A 12,401-nucleotide genomic window follows, 5' to 3' on the forward strand; every position below is an offset into this window, starting at 1 on the left:
AGGTACCGTTACATGCGAGCTATATCCGAACATGGACCTATGTTGACAATTTTTGATGGAGATGTGTTGTGACCACTAAGAACTTCAAATGTCAAATTACTGCTAGTTCGGTTTAATATTGTAGCTAAAATCATAAAATTACTGAACATCGGGAGGTACTGTTATATGGGGGCTTTCTTGACAATTTTTGGTGGAGAGGTGTGGTGACCACTAAGAATTTCAAATGTCAAATGTTCAAATTACAGATAATTCGGTTAAAACTTGTTGGTAAAATTTTCAAAATACCTGAAATCGGGCGGTAACGTTATATGGGGGCTATTAAAAAAACAATGTCCACTAGTTATATAAGTTTATTGACATTTAAGAACCCTAAATGCCAATTGATAGCTAAATCGGTCTGAAAATGTAGATAAAAACGTCAAAATGCCGTAAATCGGGGGTACCGTTATATGGGGCCTATACCAAAACGTGGACCTAGGTCCACAACTTTAGTTATATAAGTTTAGTTACACCTAAGAACCCTAAATGTCAAATTATAGCTAAATCGGTCTGAAAATGTAGATAAAAACGTCAAAATACCGTAAATCGGGGGGTACCGTTATATGGGGGCTATACCAAAACGTGGACCTATGTCCACAACTTTTGTTATATAAGTTTATTGACATTTATGAACCCTAAATGTCAAATTATAGCTACATCGGTCTGAAAATGTAGCTAAAAACGTCAAAATACCGTAAATCGGGGGTTACCGTTATATGGGGGCTATACCAAAACGTGGACCTATGTCCAAAATTTTTGTTATATAAGTTTATTGACACTTAAGAACCCTAAATGTCAAATTATAGCTAAATCGGTCTGAAAATGTAGCTACAAACGTCAAAATACCGCAAATAGGGGGGTACCGTTATATGGGGGCTATACCAAAACGTGGACCTATGTCCACAAGTATTGTTAAATAAGTTTAATGACACTTAAGAACCCTAAATGTCAAAATATAGCTAAGTCGGTCTGAAAATGTAGCTAAAACCGTCAAAATACCGTAAATCGGGGGGTACCGTTATATGGGGGCTATACCAAAACGTGGACCTATGCCCACAACTTTTGTTATATAAGTTTATTGACATTTAAAAACCCTAAATGTCAAATTATAGCTACATCGGTCTGAAAATGTAGCTAAAAACGTCAAAATACCGCAAATCGGGGGTACCGTTATATGGGGGTTATACCAAAACGCAGACCTATGTCCACAACTTCTAATATATAAGTTTATTAACACTTAAGAACCCTAAATGTCAAATTATAGCTACATCGGTCTGATAATGTAGCTAAAAACGTCAAAATACGGTATATCGGGGGTACCGTTATCTGGGGGCTATACCAAAACGTGGACCTATGTCCACAACCTGTGTTATATGTTTATTGATACTTAAGAACCCTAAATGTCAAATTATAGAAAATCGGTCTAAAAATTTAGGTAATAACGTCAAAATACCGTAAATGGGGGGGGGGGGGGGGTACCGTTATATGGGGGCTATACCAAAACGTGGAACTATGTCCACAACTTGTGTTATATATGTTTATTGACACTTAAGAACCCTAAATGTCAAATTATAGCCATATCGGTCTGAAAATGTAGCTAAAACCGTCAAAATACCGTAAATCGGGGGGTACCGTTATATGGGGGCTATACCAAAACGTGGACCTATGTCCACAACTTCTAATATATAAGTTTATCAACACTTAAGAACCCTAAATGTTAAATTATAGCTACATCGGTCTGATAATGTAGCTAAAAACGTCAAAATATCGTATATCGGGGTGTACCGTTATATGGGGGCTATACCAAAACGTGGACCTATGTCCACAACTTTTGTTATATAAGTTTTTTGATACTTAAGAACCCTAAATGTCAAATTATAGCTAAATCGGTTTAAACATGTAGCTAAAAACGTCAAAATACCGCAAATCAGGGGGTACCGTTATATGGGGGCTATACCAAAACGTGGACCTATGTCTACAACTTTTGTTTTATAAGTTTATTGACATTTAAGAACCCTAAATGTCAAATTATAGCTACATCGGTCTGAAAATGTAGGTAAAAACGTGAAAATACCGCAAATCGGGGGGTACCGTTATATGGGGGCTATACCAAAACGTGGACCTATGTCCACAACTTCTAATATATAAGCTTATCAACACTTAAGAACCCTAAATGTTAAATTATAGCTACATCGGTCTGATAATGTAGCTAAAAACGTCAAAATACCGTGTATCGGGGGGTACCGTTATATGGGGGCTATACCAAAACGTGGACCTATGTCCACAACTTTTGTTATATAAGTTTTTTGATACATTAGAACCCTAAATGTCAAATTATAGCTAAATCGGTCTAAAAATGTAGCTAAAAACGTCAAAATACCGCAAATCGGGGGTTACCGTTATATGGGGGCTATACCAAAACGTGGACCTATGTCAACAAGTTTTGTTATATATGTTTATTGACACTTAAGAACCCTAAATGTCAAATTATAGCCAAATCGGTCTGAAAATGTAGCTAAAAACGTCAAAATACCGTAAATCGGGGGTACCGTTATATGGGGGTTATACCAAAACGCAGACCAATGTCCACAACTTCTAATATATAAGTTTATTAACACTTAAGAACCCTAAATGTCAAATTATAGCTACATCGGTCTGATAATGTAGCTAAAAACGTCAAAATACGGTATATCGGGGGTACCGTTATATGGGGGCTATACCAAAACGTGGACCTATGTCCACAACTTGTGTTATATGTTTATTGATACTTAAGAACCCTAAATGTCAAATTATAGCTAAATCGGTCTAAAAATTTAGCTAATAACGTCAAAATACCGCAAATGGGGGGGGGGGGGTACCGTTATATGGGGGCTATACCAAAACGTGGTCCTATGTCCACAACTTGTGTTATATATGTTTATTGACACTTAAGAACCCTAAATGTCAAATTATAGCCATATCGGTCTGAAAATGTAGCTAAAACCGTCAAAATACCGTAAATCGGGGGGTACCGTTATATGGGGGCTATACCAAAACGTGGACCTATGTCCACAACTTGTAATATATAAGTTTATCAACACTTAAGAACCCTAAATATATGGGGGCTATACCAAAACGTGGACCTATGTCCACACCTTTTGTTATATAAGTTTATTGACATTTAAGAACCCTAAATGTCAAATTATAGCTACATCGGTCTGATAATGTAGCTAAAAACGTCAAAATACCGTATATCGGGGGGTACCGTTATATGGGGGCTATACCAAAACGTGGACCTATGTCCACAACTTCTAATATATAAGTTTATCAACACTTAAGAACCCTAAATGTTAAATTATAGCTACATCGGTCTGATAATGTAGCTAAAAACGTCAAAATACCGTATATCGGGGGGTACCGTTATATGGGGGCTATACCAAAACGTGGACCTATGTCCACAACTTGTAATATATAAGTTTATCAACACTTAAGAACCCTAAATATATGGGGGCTATACCAAAACGTGGACCTATGTCCACACCTTTTGTTATATAAGTTTATTGACATTTAAGAACCCTAAATGTCAAATTATAGCTACATCGGTCTGAAAATGTAGCTAAAAACGTGAAAATACCGCAAATCGGGGGGTACCGTTATATGGGGGCTATACCAAAACGTGGACCTATGTCCACAACTTCTAATATATAAGTTTATCAACACTTAAGAACCCTAAATGTTAAATTATAGCTACATCGGTCTGATAATGTAGCTAAAAACGTCAAAATACCGTATATCGGGGGGTACCGTTATATGGGGGCTATACCAAAACGTGGACCTATGTCCACAACTTTTGTTATATAAGTTTTTTGATACATAAGAACCCTAAATGTCAAATTATAGCTAAATCGGTCTAAAAATGTAGCTAAAAACGTCAAAATACCGCAAATCGGGGGGTACCGTTATATGGGGGCTATACCAAAACGTGGACCTATGTCCACAAGTTTAGTTAGATATGTTTATTGACACTTAAGAACCCTAAATGTCAAATTATAGCCAAATCGATCTGAAAATGTAGCTAAAAACGTCAAAATACCGTAAATCGGGGGGTACCGTTATATGGGGGCTATACCAAAACGTGGACCGATATAGCCCATCATCGATCTTGACCTGCCTGCAAACAAAAGACGCATTTTCCCAAAATTTCAGCGTCCTATCTCTATTTTTGTGGATGCTAGAGTGATTACCACAGACGGACGGACGGACGGAAGGACGTGCTCAGATCGACTTAGAATTTTACCCTGATCAAGAATATATATACTTTATAGGGTCGCTAATGAGTATTTCAATGCGTTACAAACGGAAAAACAAACTTAATATACCCTCCATACTATGGTGGAGGGTATAAAAATAGGGTTTTTGTATTTTTGCTCTAATCGGGACGCGCAGCCGGATTTCTCTAAAAACTTATTATGTGATTGTAGTACTCGTAATTTCGCATTTTTTAATGTATAACTTGCGCGTGTAACCTTCAAAGGATCACGGCAATCTGCTCTCAAAGTCGAATTTTTTGTACGTAAATTTTTCTAAAAAACCTGTTTTTTAATTCGAAATTTACAAATGCCATTCGATTTCCGTGGAAACCCGCATAAATTTAGTTTTTTTACGTTCTGAATCTAACGAGCCATTGCGCATCTAAATCCATCCACTGAATCGACGGAAATCATATCCCTCAAATTTCGAAAATTTATTCGCGTTTTGAATGTTTCATTCCTAATTAGATATATAGAGCGAAACGCCTGTTTACAATGCACGAAAACAGATATTTAAAAACGTTCGCGTATCCGGAGATATAATAGATTTTTTTCTAAAAACTGAGTGGCATAGAATGAAGTATTCTTTAATGGTGACCATTGAACACGGATGCGCATGAAATGCAAATGTATGTATATATTTTATGTTGTTTAGGCGGCATTTCATATCATACTTTGTACAAAACATATTTCAACAATGTTCACACAGGCTGTTAATTCCCATATTTTAGATTTCAATGAATTGTTGATATATTTATCAAATTGTCGTTGAAAAATATGCTAGAAATAAAGCAATAGACACATTTTACAACAATAGAATGTTCTTAAAAGTTGTGTACTACTTTCCAGCGAATATATTTCTCAAAGATAACGCAAAGAAAATTTAGCGATTTAGGAGATATGGTGCGAAATATATACAAATTATGGAATTTTTATATATATTATTAAATTTGAGGCAATAAATGCAGTTATTCGAGTTCATTATTCCTCCAAGTATGTTGCTCTTGTTCTTATCTACAAATTTGCGGCGTATGTCATGGACAAATTCGTATTGGTTTGCTTTAAAAAGTCAATATTTAACCATGTTTAGATAGGGCCATAAAATCCAAACCCGATCTAACAATCCAAAACCCAAAGAGGGTTTTTGCCTATATGGTCTGTAATCGATGTATCTACATTTATAAAACGTCGATAGTGTGACTGTAATTATTTTGATTCTAGGTACATATAAAAGCCAGGGTGACGAATAAATCTAGTATGTGTATGTATTTAGCTGTCGAAAAAGCGACGAATTCCTTTTACTTGTTTTTATTCCATTTCCACTTTATTTATTTCTATCTTTTCACGTAAAACATGTTTTTCACCTTATTGTCTTAAGTTTCAACAAAATTATATTTTCCACACAGAGATAATAATAACTCATTTCATAATTAAATTAATTCACAACTACAAAAAATATTTTCATGAACAAAGAAGAACAAAATTATGTGTTGTTCTCTCTTATTTCCCTGTTAATTAATTAATTTTATGCACTATACCTTAAGTGGATTATCCTTTTGCTTGTTAAAGGAAGGTGTGTGTGTGACAACATCCTTACTCAACCACCCAAGCATAACAAGGAAATAGTGGATTTTTTTTAATTTTTTCTCATCACGTTTCACTTTTCCTACAATAAAGCGAATGAGTGGAGTGTATATGGCGAACATGAACAAACGCAAGGACATGAAAAATTGGTTACATAGAAATAAAAATGAGAGAAAAAACTTTTCAATGAAAAAGGACATTCATACGTGAGATTTCACCAGAAAAGGTGGCAAAAACAATGTAAAGTATTTGAAAAAGTTTCGTTTCGCTTTTCAGAGAAAAGTTCATTATAAAATTTCTGTCGAGGACAAAAGTCCTCGAAACAAGTTTAGAAATGGTGGATATTTTGCTGTTGCTTTGAAAAAGGACACTGGCTATTTTGGCAAATTATATAATTGACAATTGTTAGAAGTGTTTTTTGGAAATTGTGAAGTTTCTAAAACGTGATCTGTCATAAAAAGGAAAGTACACATTAAAAAAATATTCGTATGTGGTGCAGCGTATTTCACAAAATGTTTGGAATGTGAAACACAATTTCTTGAAGAAAATTTGTCAAAACTTCAAAATCATTTAAAAAAGGTGCACTGAAAATGTATAAAATAAATATACTTAAGTCGACTTTGGAGTACTAGAAGAAAATTTACACACATATTTTAAGGCCCAATTGAAACTAATAGAAAACAATAAAAAATGAACAAAAAACTATTGGCACCAATTAAATCATCGCTATTTTTATAAAAACATCATTGGCATGCACACACCACAAATGCACTCATTATTATTTTTTATTTTAAAATTGGCAACCCTGTCCGCATAACGGTAGCGTGGCCGAGCGGTCTAAGGCGCTGGTTTAAGGCACCAGTCTCTTCGGAGGCGTGGGTTCGAATCCCACCGCTGCCAAGTTGTATTTTTTATTTTTTCTCAATTTATTTTTTTTAATTTTTTTACAATTTATAACAATAAAAGTTTCCCTGCTCTAAAACTAGCATACATAACTCCGTGTAATCATTTTATAATATAACTTACTCAAGTTTACCCCAGAAAAAAAGAACTTACTTAAAAAATCTAAAAAACTTTTAGTTTTTGTAAAGTAGAGAAAAAAGGGAACGTACATTAAATAACTTTTTGGGTGGCATGGAAAAATTTGGCGATTTGCATATTTGCGCTGCTGCATTAGTACATCAACCATGTGCATTGTGCCATTGTTGTTTGTTCCCATTCAACATTTACCTCGTCAGCATTTCTAAAAATATTCATCCATCTACATAAACTTGTTGGCAACACAACAATATCATTATGAGTTTTTTAAGATTGGAAATGCTTTGCTTGAAGGTATACAAGAAGGTATTCTCCTACAAAACTCATCATAAGATTCGAAAGTTTTTGGGTAATTTTTCTTTCTTTTTTATAAGAAAATCTAATAAATAAAGTAAACTTTACATTTCATTTGGTTTATTTGGCTGGGAATGCATGCAATGAAACTTTTGAAAAAGAAAACATTAATTTTACTTATAAACTTTAAAAATGTGAGGGGACGCTGTGTCAGATTATATTCATTTTGCATCATTTCAATTCATATCTCTCATATCTCTATGTGAAAAATACACCAACCTTCTAAAATGTTGGGATAATTCCTAAATGAAGATTATTTTACAATGTGGCAACACATGTGTCGTAAAAATTTTACGACAAAGTATTGCATACTTTTTGGCTGACATTATAAATTGAAGACGAAATTTCGCTGCATTTTTGCTGGTGCGGACGCAAAAAGCAGTGTTCGGAAACAAACAGTACCTTATCATAAGGTACCGTACATGTTACACAAACACTAAAATATGTATAAAGTTTATGTACGCGTACACAAACTTTAAAAATCCATTTTAGCGTTTATGTACATGTACCCAACGAGAATCAAAAAGTTCGTCAAACACACATATTTGGTCGCAACCACCATCGTAATGTAACAACCACGTACCCAACCGAAATGGTTGCGTACAGAAGCGCGTACATTAAAAAACCACGTAGTGTACACCATAATGTACCTTTAGAAAGGAAGTGGTGGTAGGGTACACTTACATTTGTTTGGTTAATAAATAAATACAAATAAAATATAATTAAATATGACATTATTTAAATGTCATAGATACATATTCAAGAATTGAGTAATGCCTAAGAAAAACGCTGCTATCTAATTTCTTGACAATTTGTAAAAGGGTTGCTATGGGTGATAGAGGTATATTTTTGACGATTTGAACTTTAAGGGTACGAAGAGTATTAAAATTCTTCCATTTGTATTGTGAAAACAAGTAGAACCATAATTACAAAATATTCTTAAAAATATTCCAATTGGTAATTATTTAGTTATTTTAAATATTTTTTAGCAACTTTAAAACAAACAGTTGGAAATAATTTATTTTGAGTTTGATACTAATACACTAATATAATAAAATATCTTGTCGTTTTATGATTTCAGAATAAAAATAAATTCTAAATCACTATACGAATTACTTTTTTGTGTTTTTTCAAATTATGAATTGCCGTTGATGTACTCAAGGACTGATACCTAGCGATGAATTCAACATCCGTTCTTTGGGTCTGCTCTGTTTTTACAGTTTATTGTATAGGTATAGTTTAAAATCAGAAAATAATCGAAAAGTAGGTAGAAGCAAGGCACATTTATAGAAGGTAGAAGTGACAATCAGTTGTATTTTTACTTTTTTTTTGTAAATTATGGTTTCAAAATGTAATAGGTTCTACTCATGAAATTTGAAACTTCGAAATTTGCTACCATAAAAAATTCTTTCCGTCCTTAACGTGTAATAAAATGACTACGACAGTTCTGAATGCTTTATATATCAGCAAAAAAGTCTAAAATCGTCTTTTCCATTTCAAAAAATCAAAAAAAATTTTTGATACTACATCAATGATTTTTGGTACATAGATTAAGAAAAAAATCGTCATTCCAAATCTGTTTTCGTTACCAACTTTGATCGTTGCGCGCAAAAGATATGACCGTTTTAATTATGCTAATTAGAAAAAATTAAAAAAAAAATCGCGGCTTAATATAGTAAGCTGTTATATCCAATTATCGCTAACTGAATTCGTACCCTTTGCGATGATGCAAAAATGAATTTGAAAAGTCTCAATGGATTCGCGAAAAATTAAATTTGTTAAATAATTTCACATATTTACAAACATATTTTTGAAACAATAGCGCTTATACTTACAAAAAATATATATAAAAAAATTATAGCAGCATCCAAACATTGTGAGGAATAAAATGAAACCTAAGTCGTGAAGTTTGGAGCTACAGTATTCATGTTATTTGCAAAAATACAAAGAAAATATGACGAAAAAAAATAAAAACCATGTTATTCTAATTTAATTTAATTTATGGTTTTATAGGAAAGGTTGAAGAAAAAATGTTTGAGTTCTTCTTCATTTTCGTCCAAATTTCACGCCATAATGAAGATATTCCGTTGCAACAAATTTTTCGCTAATTTGCAAATATTTTTAGAAGATTTTAAGATATTAAATCAGAAGAAATACCAATTGTGGCATAACATTAAAATAATCATTTACATTTTATGCGCATCCGATTTTGATGATAACCTATAAAAAATACATCATTTGATGTCGTTTCATTGCGATCCATCAAGAACCGTGGATGTAGCATCGTACTTAATTTTTAGAAAAAATCAATTGTATCTCCGGATTAGCGATAGTTTTGAAATACATGTTTTCGCACATTTTAAACAGGCATATAGCTCTATTTATATCAGTAAAAATTACACTTCCAAAACGCGTTTCAATGCGCGCAATTTTCAAAAACATTTTTTGCAGATTTTCGAAATTTGAGGGGTATCATATCCGCCGATCTAGTGGACGGATTTGGAAGCATCATGGCTTATTAGATTCAGAACGTAAAAAAACTAAGTTCACGCGGGTTTCACGGACAATTAAATGGCAGTTGCAAATTTTGAATCAAAAAAACAGGTCTTTTATAAAAATTTACGCACAAAAATTTCGACTTTAAGCTGAGATTGTTGTGAACCTTTGAAGGCTACACGCCCGAGTTATACATCAAAAAATGCGTAATCGAGTACTACAATCTCATAAACAGTTTTTAAACGAGTACAGTTGCGAGTCCCGATTAAATTAAAAAAAAAAAACAATTTTTCAGTTTTCAAAATGTCAGCATCCGTTTGAGATTGATGCAGTGGTTATATTAAAAAATCATACATTAGAAACTTCATCTCTCAAGTGTATTCTTTAACTTCTTCTTTGAACATTATACTCTACATTGTATTGTAAAGCCACTAATTGACCACAGCTTCCGCTCAAATTATAATTTTAAGAAATCCATCGGTGAATCGTGCTAAAACAGTTCATTTTACCTAAATGCGTTCAAAAGTTATGATATATTACAACAATTCGCGAGCTAAAATACCCCATACCTCAGTTTCAACATAAGTAAATTTTCTACAAAAAGGCCGATATATACATTTTGGTTCAAATTTGTTCTATCATAAAGGATTTTCAAAATATATTTATGTTATTCCTAAGAAAATTTTTAGAGCGACCCTATTATTCAATATTTTCTTTTACATTTAATGTTCAAAAACAACAATAATAGCTGTGTCTGGTTACCCTAAAATTTGTAACAATTTGTACCAATTGTTGCTGGAAGTCGTCTGTTAACACAAAAAACCAGCAAAAGAGAGCGATTCGAGAGAGACATTTTGACAGTTCTTTCACTGAGAGCTTACAAATTCTTGCTGGACAAATTTCTTCTAGCAAGCACTTGCAAGCTCTTCTTCCTCCTGAAAACAATCAATCAGCTATTTTTAGTTATTTGTGGAAATAGCATAGTCTAATTGTATTGTTTTATGGAGAACAAATTTGTAAAGTGGAAAAATACTTTTTTGTTTCATTTTGTTTTTATTTTTAATAAAATACAACGTGTTTGCTTCCTTTGTTGGCGGACAAATTGTTCTGTTTTGGCAAGTCAGCTGATTGCTTGCTGGTTTTTGCTGGGAAGGTGTCTGTTTACTTTTTACAATTTTCTAGCAAAAGAGAATAAAAACCCCTTACTCTCTGAGAAAGTTCTTGCTGGACAATTCTTGCTGGGAAAGTAACCAGACAGACTTAATGTTAGCAGTCGTTGTAATTCATGCATCTACCACATATAAATGTGCCTTGGGTGAATATATTTGTATAAGTAACAATTCCCACTAAAACTATAAAGTACCTGATCGTTTTTATCTGAAATCATAAGAGGAAACTCCATCAACCAGCAGACCGCATGCAATCAAATCTTTTTGGAACTCTCGGAAAACCATCATCAACGAGATTGCTAATATTGTACAGGCAATACCGTCAACCCAAGTAAGCGTGGAACGTTTATTTTCTGATATGAAGTACATTTTATCTGATCAGCGTAACCGTATGTCAGCAATAAATCTTGAACATATTGATGTATGTTCAATAGGGATTTCAATTATGAAAGTTGAGCTTTCTCCTGTCAAATTCTAAATTCTTTAGTATTTTATATAATCTGTTACATATGTTTTCACATAAGAAACTTTTATATATTCGTTAAGTGTTTATAAAATAAATAAATATTTTCATATTTACTGGTTAAATATAGATGTAGCTACTTTTGTATTTTATTTATACGATATTCACTTTTATTTTTATGGTTGTATTTTTCCTCATACCATTCATATTTAATATTTCTTTATAATCACCAACCTCTATTTGTTTTTAGGGTACATAATGATGTACGCTATGTGGTTTTTTAATGTACACGCAACCTTTACGTACGTTACCCAACCGAAATGTGGAAGCGAGGTTGTTACTTTACAATGGTGGTTGCGTAGTCCCGGTCCACACTAGCCTGAATTCCATTAAAAAATTTCATGAAATTAGGTGTTCTTAAATCGAATTCCCCACTACAGCAATATTATGATTTTACTCTACTATGGAAGTCGATCTAGAGACGCATAATTTCATGCAATTTTTTCAATGAAATCACTCTAGTGTGGACCGGGACGTACCAAACATTTTTTAAAGTTTGTGTAAATGCACGGTACCTTGTCGTAGTGTATTTTTTCATGCTAGGTACGGTACAAAACGTTATTGTACGGTACCTTAATGCATATTTTCGAACGCTTTCGAAGCTCAGAATATCTTCTTTAATATTGACACTTTTGTTGAAATGCTTTCAACCAAAGCTGAGATATTCGTCATTACAATTCAAATCAAAATAATCGAATAATGATTGTATTACCGGATATTGCCATATATCCGATATTTGACCACCTACGTTTCATCATTGTAAAGGGCATCTTTTCTTCTTCCATTGACGGGCTTTCTTTTTGGAATACTCCTACTAGAAGCGGAGATATTGACATAAGAATAAAACGTTGAATTTTTTATTCATAAGTTTTTCCCCATTCCACTCCTGAATATTATCCGACCATCACC

The 12,401-nt window shown here is 33.2% G+C and overlaps 1 non-coding gene across 1 annotated transcript; it reads left to right on the plus strand.

The window, feature by feature from the left end:
- Positions 1-6,730: 6,730 nt before the first annotated feature.
- TRNAL-AAG (transfer RNA leucine (anticodon AAG)) lies at positions 6,731-6,812 on the plus strand. Its single transcript has one exon. It is a non-coding gene; the product is annotated as a tRNA-Leu (tRNA).
- Positions 6,813-12,401: the final 5,589 nt, after the last annotated feature.

This window comes from Musca autumnalis, unplaced genomic scaffold, assembly GCF_047663935.1.
Source record: "Musca autumnalis isolate F117 unplaced genomic scaffold, ASM4766393v1 scaffold_5, whole genome shotgun sequence".
In the NCBI taxonomy this organism is placed as follows: Eukaryota; Metazoa; Arthropoda; class Insecta; order Diptera; family Muscidae; genus Musca; species Musca autumnalis.